Genomic DNA, 11,721 nt, shown 5'->3' on the forward strand with positions numbered 1-11,721 from the left:
CAAGCAATGATCACATAAGTCTAAAAAAAAAAAAACCATCATTATACTGGGGCAGTAATAATAATGTGAAACAGTTTCATATGTTAGGCAGTAGGGGGCGTAAATTTCAGATTTAAGTTTTGTTTCTTTTTAATAAGTCATTTCAGCTACGCTCGTATCTCCACTGCAGTGTCCATCTATCACTGCTATGTGTATCCTTCCCACTGATGGACAGAGTAGAGGAGACTGACAGAGAGCAATAGAAGGGTTCAGTATATATCTAAAGCTGAAGATGGGAGTTTCTAATAAAGTGGCAATACAGTGTTTTCACATATCAGGTTCATTTTGCTCCTTTATGTACTGAAATGTATTCATTAATGTCCATATAATGCAGTATTGCAACCTGAATCTACACAATAACAGCTCATACGGTTGAAGTGGAAGGGGGATCAGTATGTTTTCAAAATAATTTAACAATAGAAATCATAGAAGTTGTGATTAAGTATTCACTCCTGTTGCACTTTAATTGGTTCTTTTGGAAAGAGAAATGATTTCAGTGATGAAGAAGCCCACATCATAAGCACATCTGGTCAGTAGATATGTTTATTGCTCTATTAAACAACACCCCCCCACACACTGAGGTCTTGCATGAAGACAAGGAAATGCTTCAAAAATGGTCCTTGAGATGGAGAGGTCATTAGAAGCTTGCAGTGATACTTGAAATTTTTTTTAATTTACTACACTATAGGATAAAAAAGCTTGTGGATGCCTGACTGTTTGACCCCTGAAGTGTGAGCCTTCCCTAAAATTTTTACAGCACATGGTTGTCTTTGTATGCGACACCTTTACCATTTCCCTTCACCAACTAAAAGGCCCAAAACCTGTTCCAGCATCACACTGGCCCCTGTGCACAAAGTGAGCTCCATGGAGACATTATTTGCCGAAAACAACTCGAGTGTCCTGCCCAGAGCCCTGACCTCAACTCTGAACACCATTGGGATGAGCTGCAGCTCCGGTTTTGTTTCATAACATCTGCGCTCGCCCTCGCTAATGCTCTTGTAGCTGAATGAGTGATAATCTACACAGCCACACTTCAGAATCGAGCAGAAAGCTTTCCCAGAAGAGCGGAGGCTGTTACAGCTGTGATTGGGGGACCAAATGCCGTTAAATAAGGATGTTCAGCTGGTGTAGAACTATGCCAAATGGAGATTTCATCCAACACTTTTACTTTGGATAAAAAAGCAATTACGGTGATGTTTGCAGGGTGCAACAAAACCTTCAGAGTCTTTGAGATCACTGTGTGAATGTGAGAGGCCCATAAATCAGTTAGCGGTGTTAATCCGTACCCATGTACACACATTCAAATGCAAACTAATATCGTCAAAGCATTTTAACAACAATTTGAGGTGATGAACAGGATCAGCAGTATATCCGTCATCATTTCAACTTTTTCTTCAAATGGAGCAATCAGCCGTATTTGCATATACACCACCTTGTGGAAGATTGTGTGATTTCTTATGCAAATTACACTGGAAATGCTACAAACCTATGGCTGTGAGTCACTGAGTTGATTACATTCCACACCTAAACAATAATTACTCCAACGCTAACCAGGCTGTGTATATTTATTCACTTAGCCACTGTTTGTCGTCTTACCGAAGCATTTTTGGGTTTAAGTCTGCAGGGACATTTAATTGCTAGAAATATGTCTCCTAAAGGTTTGGGTGTAAATAGTAATAAAGCCAGAGAGATATTAGTGACTCAGAGTGTTGGTGTAAGTGTCCTATGTATAAAAAGCATGAATAACTAAATAAAGGCATTATTTCTGCACTGCTGAACCACTTAAAACGGAAAAGAACAACAAAGAAACGCAATTATATAAAGCTGTATGTACAGTTCTGGTCTTTTTCTGATGTTCTAGTTTCGCTTGGACTTTGCGAATGACGCATGAACATGTATCAGAAGCGAAGGCAACGAAGCGATCTTTCTCTTCATTTTCGCCTCACCACGTTTCAGTCTTTCACATCCGCCTCAAAAGTGCCTTCGGCAATTCTTTTTTTTTTTCCCCCCCGTCTCTGGCTTTCCACTCTGTCTCCAACCCCCCTGTGGAGTTAGGTGAATGTGACTTTTCTAAAGGGGTCAGCACTGGCCTCGAGGGCTGTAGCTCAGGCCGCTCTGAAGGGGCCAGTCAGACATTTCATCTCCGCAGTTATGCGCCCGAGGCACTGTGCGGCCTGGAGCGCCAGCTACCCTGCCAGGTGGCCAGCTGCGCTATGAAGGCTCGACTGTTGTTCTACTGCAGCTTCCAGATAGATAGAAAAAAAACATAGAGTACAGTTCTTTGGAAAAGCGAATTATAGTGTCATCGTCCGGATACGAGGTGGGCAATAGCTCTGACTCGTGAAGGTGTCTGAACTGAGGATGTCAGTGATGATCCTAGTCATTTGAACACCAATTCTTGACTTGCCAAGCATTTAAAACGATCTGCAGGACTAAAAACCACAGTGAACAAAATCCTCTTGGTTGCATGTGTATTCAAAAGAAGGTGGTATTTTTTTTGCCATGCCCTTTGTTCAAGCCCCAAGCCCTCTGGGCATTTTCTATCTGATTGCCAGTCAGGAACAGAGCTGCTATCTCAGACTTGATGAGCCGTTGAGGCTGAAGGCCGGGCCTGAAGCAGAGCCTGTGGATGGATTAGTCATAGAGCAGGTGATGAGGGCGTTCCTCAGAGGTGAGTTCTAGGCCCAACTTTAATAAAAGCTGCCGAATGGCCGTGGGCCTGCATACCAGACTGAGCCTACGGCGTGACTGCACACAGAGCCGCATATTAACATGTCCTTTCCACTTTGGAGGCCAGAGGGGCTGCGGTAAGGAAGGATTGAGACGAAAGGAGAAAAAAGCAGACTCTGGAAAGAAAAGAATAGGGTATGACAGAAAAAAGAAGGGAGGAGGATTTAGCGAATACGCTGTCTGGTACACGCTCGGATCGCACCCTTTTATCTTTAATGACTGTAGAATAATAGACGCTGGTATGTGTCGACTTTTTTTTTTTCTCAAATCCTTTTAGAGCATTGCTTTCTGCCATTAACTTTGATTTAGTCAGTGCAGATGATCAACAAGGAGTGGAAAAATCGAGGGATCGAGAGACAGCAAAGCGATGGGGTAGAGAAAGGGAAAGAGAGGGAGAGATATACGCTTGCCCTTCCCTGCAGCAGAATTAACAAGGCATCACATGGAAAACTATCTGAGGCTGGCTATGAAAGGGAGGGGGGGGGAGAGGAGCCATTAAAAGCAGCCTGGAGGGATGGACTGCACCCAATATCACTAAAGCAAGTTCTCTCAGCCACCGAAGCAAGGGCTCGCTTACAGGCAAAAAAGCGCGCCGAGTTCTATAGCCACAATTAAAACCTCCCCTTCTGCCAGATGAGCCTGAGGCAAGGGAGACGGCAGTGGGGGGAAGGGACAGCCACGGAATACCAAAGGCACACTGAAACACGGAGTCAGTAATGAGCTCTACCAACACGGCCTTTTCTTTTCCACGCGGGAGCGCAGTTTAAAACGTCACCAGTCACGACGTTTAGAAGTCCACGCGTATGCTGCGTTGTTCTTTCCCGAGCACGCTCGACTTTACACATTAAAACGACTCGCATGCTGCAATCCAAGCCTACTTGTTGCCTTTTTAGTACGAAGCCTTTAGTTGAGCCTCTGTGACCTTTCTGAAGTTCCTGCGCTTGAAACTGGTTTTCAGAACGGTCATTATTCGTGGCACCAGTAAAATTTTGGCTGAATTCTATAATGGTCTGTTTGAAGGCATGTCCTCAGTGACCGTTTATAGGATGAAAGTCCCTGCGATTACAGAAAGCTACACGTTAATCAGCTTGATTCAGGATCGTGTTGGAAATGCAGTCACAGGAACGAGCCCTCAGCATAGCGGCAAAGTTACGAGTAGATAAAGCATGTTTAGAGGAGTTTGGAGGCATTTATGACTCGGTGAAAGAAGACATTCAAGAAGATTTTCTCCCTGCTGCCACAAGTCAACAAACCGCTATTCCTTAGATTTCTCGCAAGTTTGGTTTGCCACGTTTGTAGCTATTCCGTGAGTTTCATGGAATCCAGTGCCATCGTTCAGCTGGCAGCATTTAGAAGAGGGTCGTAACAGTGCGAAAAGATTTCTCTCAGAACCGTTGACTGTTTTTCATCTCAGCGCCACTCAGTGAGCTTATTGCATTGTAAGACTCTCAACTCTTTAACAAAGAATTCGTTTACAGTGTCCACTCATTGGGCAAAAAAAATGTCCAGTGTAGTCTCACGTAGCCAGACCTTCAGACTTTACTACATAGCAGCTTTGACTGGCCAAGGACCACCCAATAGAGCCTTTGACTGACATGTAAAGCAACCAATCACAGTTTGTTTTGTTCAGTCTCGTGTTTAGGGGGCGTGAATCTGTGCAAGCATAGATTTTTTTTTTTTTTAATAACTTCATATCATTTGGAAAATCCAGCATTTAGCTGATCTCCTCAGCGCTTAGTGTACTTTGTATTTTAGTAACTCACCACATGTAACAAACACACAACACAGCTTCTGAGATGATTACACTTTCAAGCTTAACAAATTCATCGTCAGCTCCTGATCCACCGACTGTTTTCTCACTGACTCAGAAGCACAGAGCTTAAAGATAATCCCACTCGTAATTACGACTTGGTGATTTTCACATGCATTCAGTCGGTAAATACGATCTCTGAGCGCACCATCAGATATGACATCTGTTAAGGCCTCTTCCCTTATTTCATGAACTGCCATCAGCTGAATCATGTAACCTGGTGTTGCTGATTTTCATGTTTTTAGCACCCGAGCTCCGGATCTGGACAGTCCACCTGTTGACGTGCTCAGATTTACACCTCGGACTTACTTCACGATATTTTGTAAAGCTTCAGTTTCCGTCGTTTTTTCATTGCCACATCGTTTCAGCCCATGCACACAAACAAGCATGGCTAACTGACTCCTTTATGGAGGCATCCAGTGGAGGCAGGTGCAGGTTATTGGCATGTAAACAGCAAGGTACTTCGTTAAACTGGCCAATGTAGAGGAAGGAGGAAAAAAATCTAGCACGTTTCTCCTTCTGTTTCTTAAACATCCATGTTTGTTTCTCATTTTAACTCCAAGATAGTGTAATGTTGAGAAGGAGGAGGTCAGTCTTCCTCGTCATATCATTTCCAAAACAGGTTTTAGCTACAAAAGAGACGTATTGCATCCAGATTCTTTCCCTAATCAGAATTTGGCTGATTTTCCTAATTGCTTTATATTGTTGTGTCCAATATAAACACACCCGAGTGACACATGGTTACTTGTTAGCGTTTCTAGATCGTCTTTCATTTGCTAGGATGTGCCTCAGATTGTATCTCTATACCCCCATGTCCAATGTGTTGTAAGGCTGTAAATATAGCTTTTCCTCCACATCATCTAATGTTGCCCCTCAGTTCTCCCCTACCTCCATGAACAACACATTCAGCTCCAGCAACAAAGTCAGGCCTTCGGCGCTTTTAAGATGCCCATCTCAAGGAAATTAATTGCCTCCCTTGTTAATCTTGGCTAATTAAGAAAAGTTTGTGAGCATTAGTGAATTATTTTTAGTCTGTTTCCTGGAAAAACGCTGATAATTAAACCGAAAAACTACTTCTTCTTTCTTTTTTTTCCCAAAGAGAAGCTTGTAATCAGTCAGACAGCCAAGACACTTTAAACCGGGATTGAAACAATACTGCCCCGTTCTCCAGCTCCTCATATTCGGCCAGGTTTAATCACACTGTTGTATTCCTCCTGTTTCCAGAGCGTTTGATCCTATGGGAATGGCTCTAGTCGGAGTAATAATTCGCTACAGACCTTGTGTACATGTAGTCTAATCCATTAGTGTTGAGAGGTTATTGGCTTCCTTTCTGCAGCTGAAATAGAAGCCCATTAAGAGAGGTAATGTGTGCCTGCAGCATGGCCAGCAGCCCAGGCAGCCAATGGAGGGTGTATTTCACACAGCACAGCACACACTCGGCTTAAGTAGACCGAGAGTGTCGAGAAACTACAGATCGCTTTCATTTGCTCCTCTCTTCCTTTTGTTCTCTTCTGCTCTTTCTTCTCTCCGATCTAACTTTTAGTCCTTGCTCATTCTGTCATTATGTCTTCATCACTTTCACACACTCTGTTCTTTTTGCTCTCTCTCTCTCTCTCTCTCTCTCTCTCCCTAGCTTTCTTTCTGGCACAGGCTTGGGCACAGTCTCACATTGATCTGTGAAATGCCCCGCGGGTGATTATAAAATATTAAATCCAAGTCACACACTAGCACTTCACTCTCTTCCTTCCAATCTCACGCTCTCAAACTCTCTCTCAATCTCTTTCTTTTTCTTTGCTTCACGCCCCTCGCTGCTCTGCTCCTTCCACTTTTACACGTACGGCTCATCGCAGCCATCCGTTTGAACACTCTCACTCCGCTTCACGGAGAAGACAAACTCCATGTTTCTGAAGCCAGATCTGAGATCTTTTAGACCTTTTCTAGACAAGACTCAAAGAAAAAAGAAGGAAAAAAAAAACCTCCTCCCCGTGTTTATCTTCATCTCTGTGGTGCGGTTAATTGTTGTGTTACTCTGTGAGAAATTAGCGGTTGTGTGTCACACTGCTGGCACGACGGAGGACATTACATAAATCTGATCGTTATCTCTTATCAGCTCCTACCAAAAAAGACACAGCAAGAGCTTCATTTCTTACAGTTTCCCAGCTACATTCAATGTTGCGCTAATGAGAAATCAGACAAAAGAACTAGTGGAGACACAACTGCATCCAAAACATACAAAATATTAATGGTTTTGGAAAAACGGGATGAGTTTTTCTTGTTTTTATTTCAGCATGGAGAAGCAAGGTCACACGGAAAGGCAGAGAAATGGTGCACATGCTTTTCTAATGGTTTCAGACCTAAGGATTAAAGTGCTGCTGCAACGCTCTGGCTGAAATCCCACAAGCGCCACTAATAGTGGGCAGTCGAACGGCATTGTGGGTAATACAAGAAGTGAAAATAGACCATTATGTCGATGAATTTCAAAATAAAACTTTAACTCTGTTTAAGATCAGGTTACCTTTACAGATCAACACACAAGTAGTTCAGGGTGGAATTTCCCCTTTGAGCGGAATCCTTTATCTTGTCGTTTCGAGACGCGAGGCTTCGAGGCATCGCAGTTTATCTGTTGACGGTCGAGCGAAGGAGCTAGTTAACGTGTTAAGAAGATAATGACCGCTTTTGGATCTTTTGTGCTTCTGGTGAAGCATGATCGAGGTGTCACCACTATGGGCAGTTGTGTAAATGATTCCATCTGATATTACCACTACAGTCCTCAGGGTGTGTGTGTGTGTGTGTGGAGAGAGAGACTGTGCCAGGGGGCATTTGGCTTACATTTCATCCCGCCTGACTAATATTACGGCTTCTTGTGCTGGTTTTACAGCATATGCTGCTTCTTCATTGAAACGGAGACGCGATTAGCGCTCGTGGTTGTGCTGAAGGCCGACATAAAGATCGGTTACATCAATCTATTTTAAACATCAGAAATTAAGCTAAGCCTTGGCTGCCTGGTTTTTGTCTTCATGCATGCTTTTGTTTTGCTTCTGAAATCTTTTCTCTCTCCCCCAGAATTGATAGAGAATTTATTCTACACTTTCTAAAATGCAAACATCTGAGTGGATGCTTTTGTGTTCCACTATCTCTGTCTTTCCTTTTGTGTTTGTACAGCGCGGCCCCGGAGCTGAGTGCATAGCCTACAGCCGTGTGCTACACACACACTCACGCGCACACGCACACGCATGCACATTTTAGCGAACATAGAGTGGGAAAGCTGTTTGAGTTGCAGATGGAGTCGGAGTGTGTGTTCACCTCGAGGCCCAGCCTCCAGCAGCCGAGCTTTTTGTGCTGAAAAAGCCAGAGAGAGAGAGAGAGAGAGAAGAAGGAAAGCAAGAACTAAGGTTCTTCTAAAAGGCTCTGTCTGTTTACAGACTTAAACAGAAATGCTGTAATCACGCAGTTGTATTGAACAAGCAAACATCTTCCTTTCAAGTCCATGTGGAGGCAGTGATTGCTGCACTATAAAAAAAAAAGGTGTTTCCAGAAGTGTTTGCTCTTCTGATTAATCAGACTTTTTCTCTTCTTTTTTTTGTTTTGGGGCTGTCTGGAGGAGATGCTGGACTCCCACAGCCGAGTGCTGCATGAATCACCCTCCATGTTTGATCCTCTCACTTTTACCTCCTCTGACCTCTGGGTTTGATAAACAGTCGGCTGTGACGATCGCTGCAGCAGCTCTGGCCTGAGGTTTTATTAGCGCTGTTCGGCTTGCATAAGAGAAAAAGCCATGTGATTAGCAATGATACTGTGTGTCTGTTGTTGTGTGTTTGGCTTATAAGCTTCTTTGCCCAATTATTTTGGATCATTGTGGAAGGGGGTACATTGCTTAGTGGTGGCATGTATGCCTCGTAGCTCCAGGGTTTAGGGGTTTGATTCCTGCCTATGCCCTGTGTGTGAAGTTTCCTCCCCAGTCCAATGACATGCGTTGGCATCTCTACATTATCTGTAGTGTGAGATTATGTACTGTAATGGGTCGGTCCCCTGTCCAAGCTGTCCCACATGTTGTACCTCAAGTACCTGGGGAGAGACCCTCTGTAACCCTGTGTAGGATAAACAGAACAGAAATGAATGGATGGATCAGTCTGTGTTAATGTTTCACATTCATAATTGTGGTGGCTTAGGTCAGATCCCAGGGCATGACCTTTAACCCTCAATTGCTCAGTTGTCTAAAAAATTAGGTAACATGCAAGTCGCTCTGGAACCAGGTGTCTGCCGAATGGAATGGAAATGAAAAAAATCTGTCCCAGGAAACACCACGATTTCCCTTTACATTAACTAAACCAACACATTCTTCCGCAGAATATAGTCACTGTGGTGCATGGTCCATGATGAACACACCCCACCCCTTTACCCCACCACACACACCTCATTCATGCTGTTTGGTGACTTTTATAACATGTATCTACTCTCGAATCACACATGAAAATGCCTCAGGAAATTTCGAATATTGCGAATATTAAATTTCAAGTCGCTATTATGACTTAATAGCGACTTGAAATCATTATACTGCAGTGATTGCTAAGCAAATTTAAAAATGTACATCTACAGCATTAGGCAGATGCCCGTATCCAGAATCTTAAACAAATATGCGTCAAGCTACATAGTGTTGACCGATCTCTTTAGCCACACAGTGACATTCACATGACACCCTGCCAGTCTTCTCGGGATTTTTCCTTCTTATTTGCGTTCACGATTGGATAATAGTTAGATTCGTGTCTGCATGTGAAAGAGGATTTGATAAACTACTCCGCGATATTGTCCATTCCCTCTGATGAATGCTAAAGCAGTTTTTTTTTTTAAATTTATTTATTTAATTCTTTGTATCTCCAAACACCACTCTGAGCTCAGTGGCTGTCATTGAGCTGGAGGCCTGACTTTCATCATAGTTCTTCAGCACAGCCTCTCAGCTCTGACTGCAAGCCAGGGAACTACAGCTTTGTCAATACTGCATTAATTAGAAAATCCTCCAGCCTTAAGCAAGACGTTTTAATTAGTCCTTGTGTCAACTAGTTTACAGATTGCGTCCATGGTTAGAGCAACAAACCAAACTGCGAGCCAAGATTGTATTTCGAACGAACGATCGTATCAGTCTCCTCCAGCTTCTTCATATTCCACTTCTCGGAGAGGACTGGGATTATGTTCGTATTGACATGTTGTGTGATAGGAGTCAGGAACCCGGTCAAGACCAATCTCACTTCAGCGTTCATCGGACCAGAGCTCAAATTTAGAACACCTGAACAGACAGAAAGACTGACTTTATTGATCCTGTGAGGGAAGTTATTGTTTCTTACAGCAGCTTAGTCAGTAACACACAAAAATATAAAATATAAGACTATACACACTGGCCAGGCATAACATTATGACCACCTGCATAATATTGTGTTGGTCCCACTTTTGCTGCCAAAACAGCCCTGACCTGTCGAGGCATGGACTCCACTAGATCCCTGAAGATTTTGTGTGGTATCTGGCACCAAGATGTTAGCAGCAGACACTTTAAGTCCTCTAAAGTTGCGAGGTGGGACCTCCGTGAGCCCCACCTTGCAATTTACAGGACTTAAAGGATGTCTACAGGACACAAAGTATGCTTGCAAGACTTAAAGGATACTTTTGATAGATACTGACCACTGCAGACTGGGAACACCCCACAAGAGCTGCAGTTTTGGAGATGCTCTGATCCAGTGCTCTAGCCATCACAATTTGGCCCTTCATCAAACTCGCTCAAATCCTTACACTTGTCCATTTTTCCTGCTTCTAACACATCAACTTTGAGGACAAAATGTTGACTTGCTGCCTAATATATCCCACCCACTAACAGCTGCCATGATGAGGAAATCATCAGTGTTATTCACTTCACCTGGCACTGCTCATAATGTTATGCCTGATCAGTTTATACACACACACACACACACACACATATAGCGTCCTGGGGGTCCAGCACCAGGATACTGCTCTCTGTGCTGCGACCCGGGGCCCAAGCAGGGAAAATGGGGGGTTGCATCAGGAAGGGCCGACTGTACACCAGACCTCTTCACCTGACATCAGTGCTAATGCTCTTGTGGCTGTAGCGGTTCTAAAATCTAGTGCAAAGCCTTTCCTGAAGCCTGGAGGTCGATATAACGGCAAAAGAGGAACAACATTTGGAATGGGATGCTCAGAAAGCACAATATGAGCATAAACGGCAGTTGTCCACATACTTTTGGTACTGTGAGTAATCTCAGACTTGTGGAACAATGAAAGAACTGTGTTATGCTTTTAAAGTGTTTTGTTATTCATCCTTAGTAACTGTCTGGTCAGGGTCATGCTAGTTTGTTTATATTTTGTGTAATAGAAATTGCTTATAAAATATTGTGTGGTGAATAACCATGAACTCGAGAGATGTAGCTGAGACTGAGGAACTGTCAGAGCTAGATTTCACCTCTTCCTGACATTTCTGCTTACTTTTATATCCGGTGTTTGGTGTTGCCATGGCGATAGGGTTCATAATTAATTCTGGATCAGGCCACACCCACTTCTAATACAGATCCGGATGTGTGGAGCATATAGCAGCACTGTGTTACACCCCTAGACCCAAGTGTTCTCCTTAACTTTTCTTTGAATGATTCGAAGCGTTTTCCAGTCGTTATGTCGTCTGTAATCAAACCATCTGGACCAAGTTTTGTTACCGTGCTAAAAATGGTAAACGCCATCACTTCGGGGTATGCCATTTGCTGTTTTTCCAGCGACGGTTACCTGTACTCCTCCACATGTTGAGCTTTATAGTTAATGTGGCAAAATAAGAGAGGAGAGAAAAACACAGGAGTTTTCAGTTACTGCCCCGAGTGTAGAAATGCTCACATCAGTAATGTATTCATCCACATCTTAACACATTTATGCAAGCTTAACAAGCCCGTTCGGAGCGCAGTGGTAGGATGGTGGCAAAACGCCTCCAGCATCTTCACCCACACATGTTAACTGTGAAACACCATCTTTCAACCTTTCAGTGTTTGAAACAGTTTTCAGTGCTAACTAAACGATAGCATTGGGCTCACATTGCATGTGGGGTTTGTGTAATGAGGATGATATTTTAATGACTGTATCGACACGTTCTGTAAATA

General features: G+C 43.4%; 1 protein-coding gene across 1 annotated transcript in view; it reads left to right on the top strand.

The window, feature by feature from the left end:
* The window catches only part of si:dkey-219c3.2 (transcription initiation factor TFIID subunit 4), a 55,799-nt gene that overhangs the window by 33,166 nt on the left and 10,912 nt on the right, over positions 1 to 11,721 (top strand). The gene's annotated exons all lie outside the window — the stretch shown is intronic.

The sequence above is a fragment of the Hemibagrus wyckioides genome, linkage group LG08 (assembly GCF_019097595.1).
Source record: "Hemibagrus wyckioides isolate EC202008001 linkage group LG08, SWU_Hwy_1.0, whole genome shotgun sequence".
Taxonomy (NCBI): Eukaryota; Metazoa; Chordata; class Actinopteri; order Siluriformes; family Bagridae; genus Hemibagrus; species Hemibagrus wyckioides.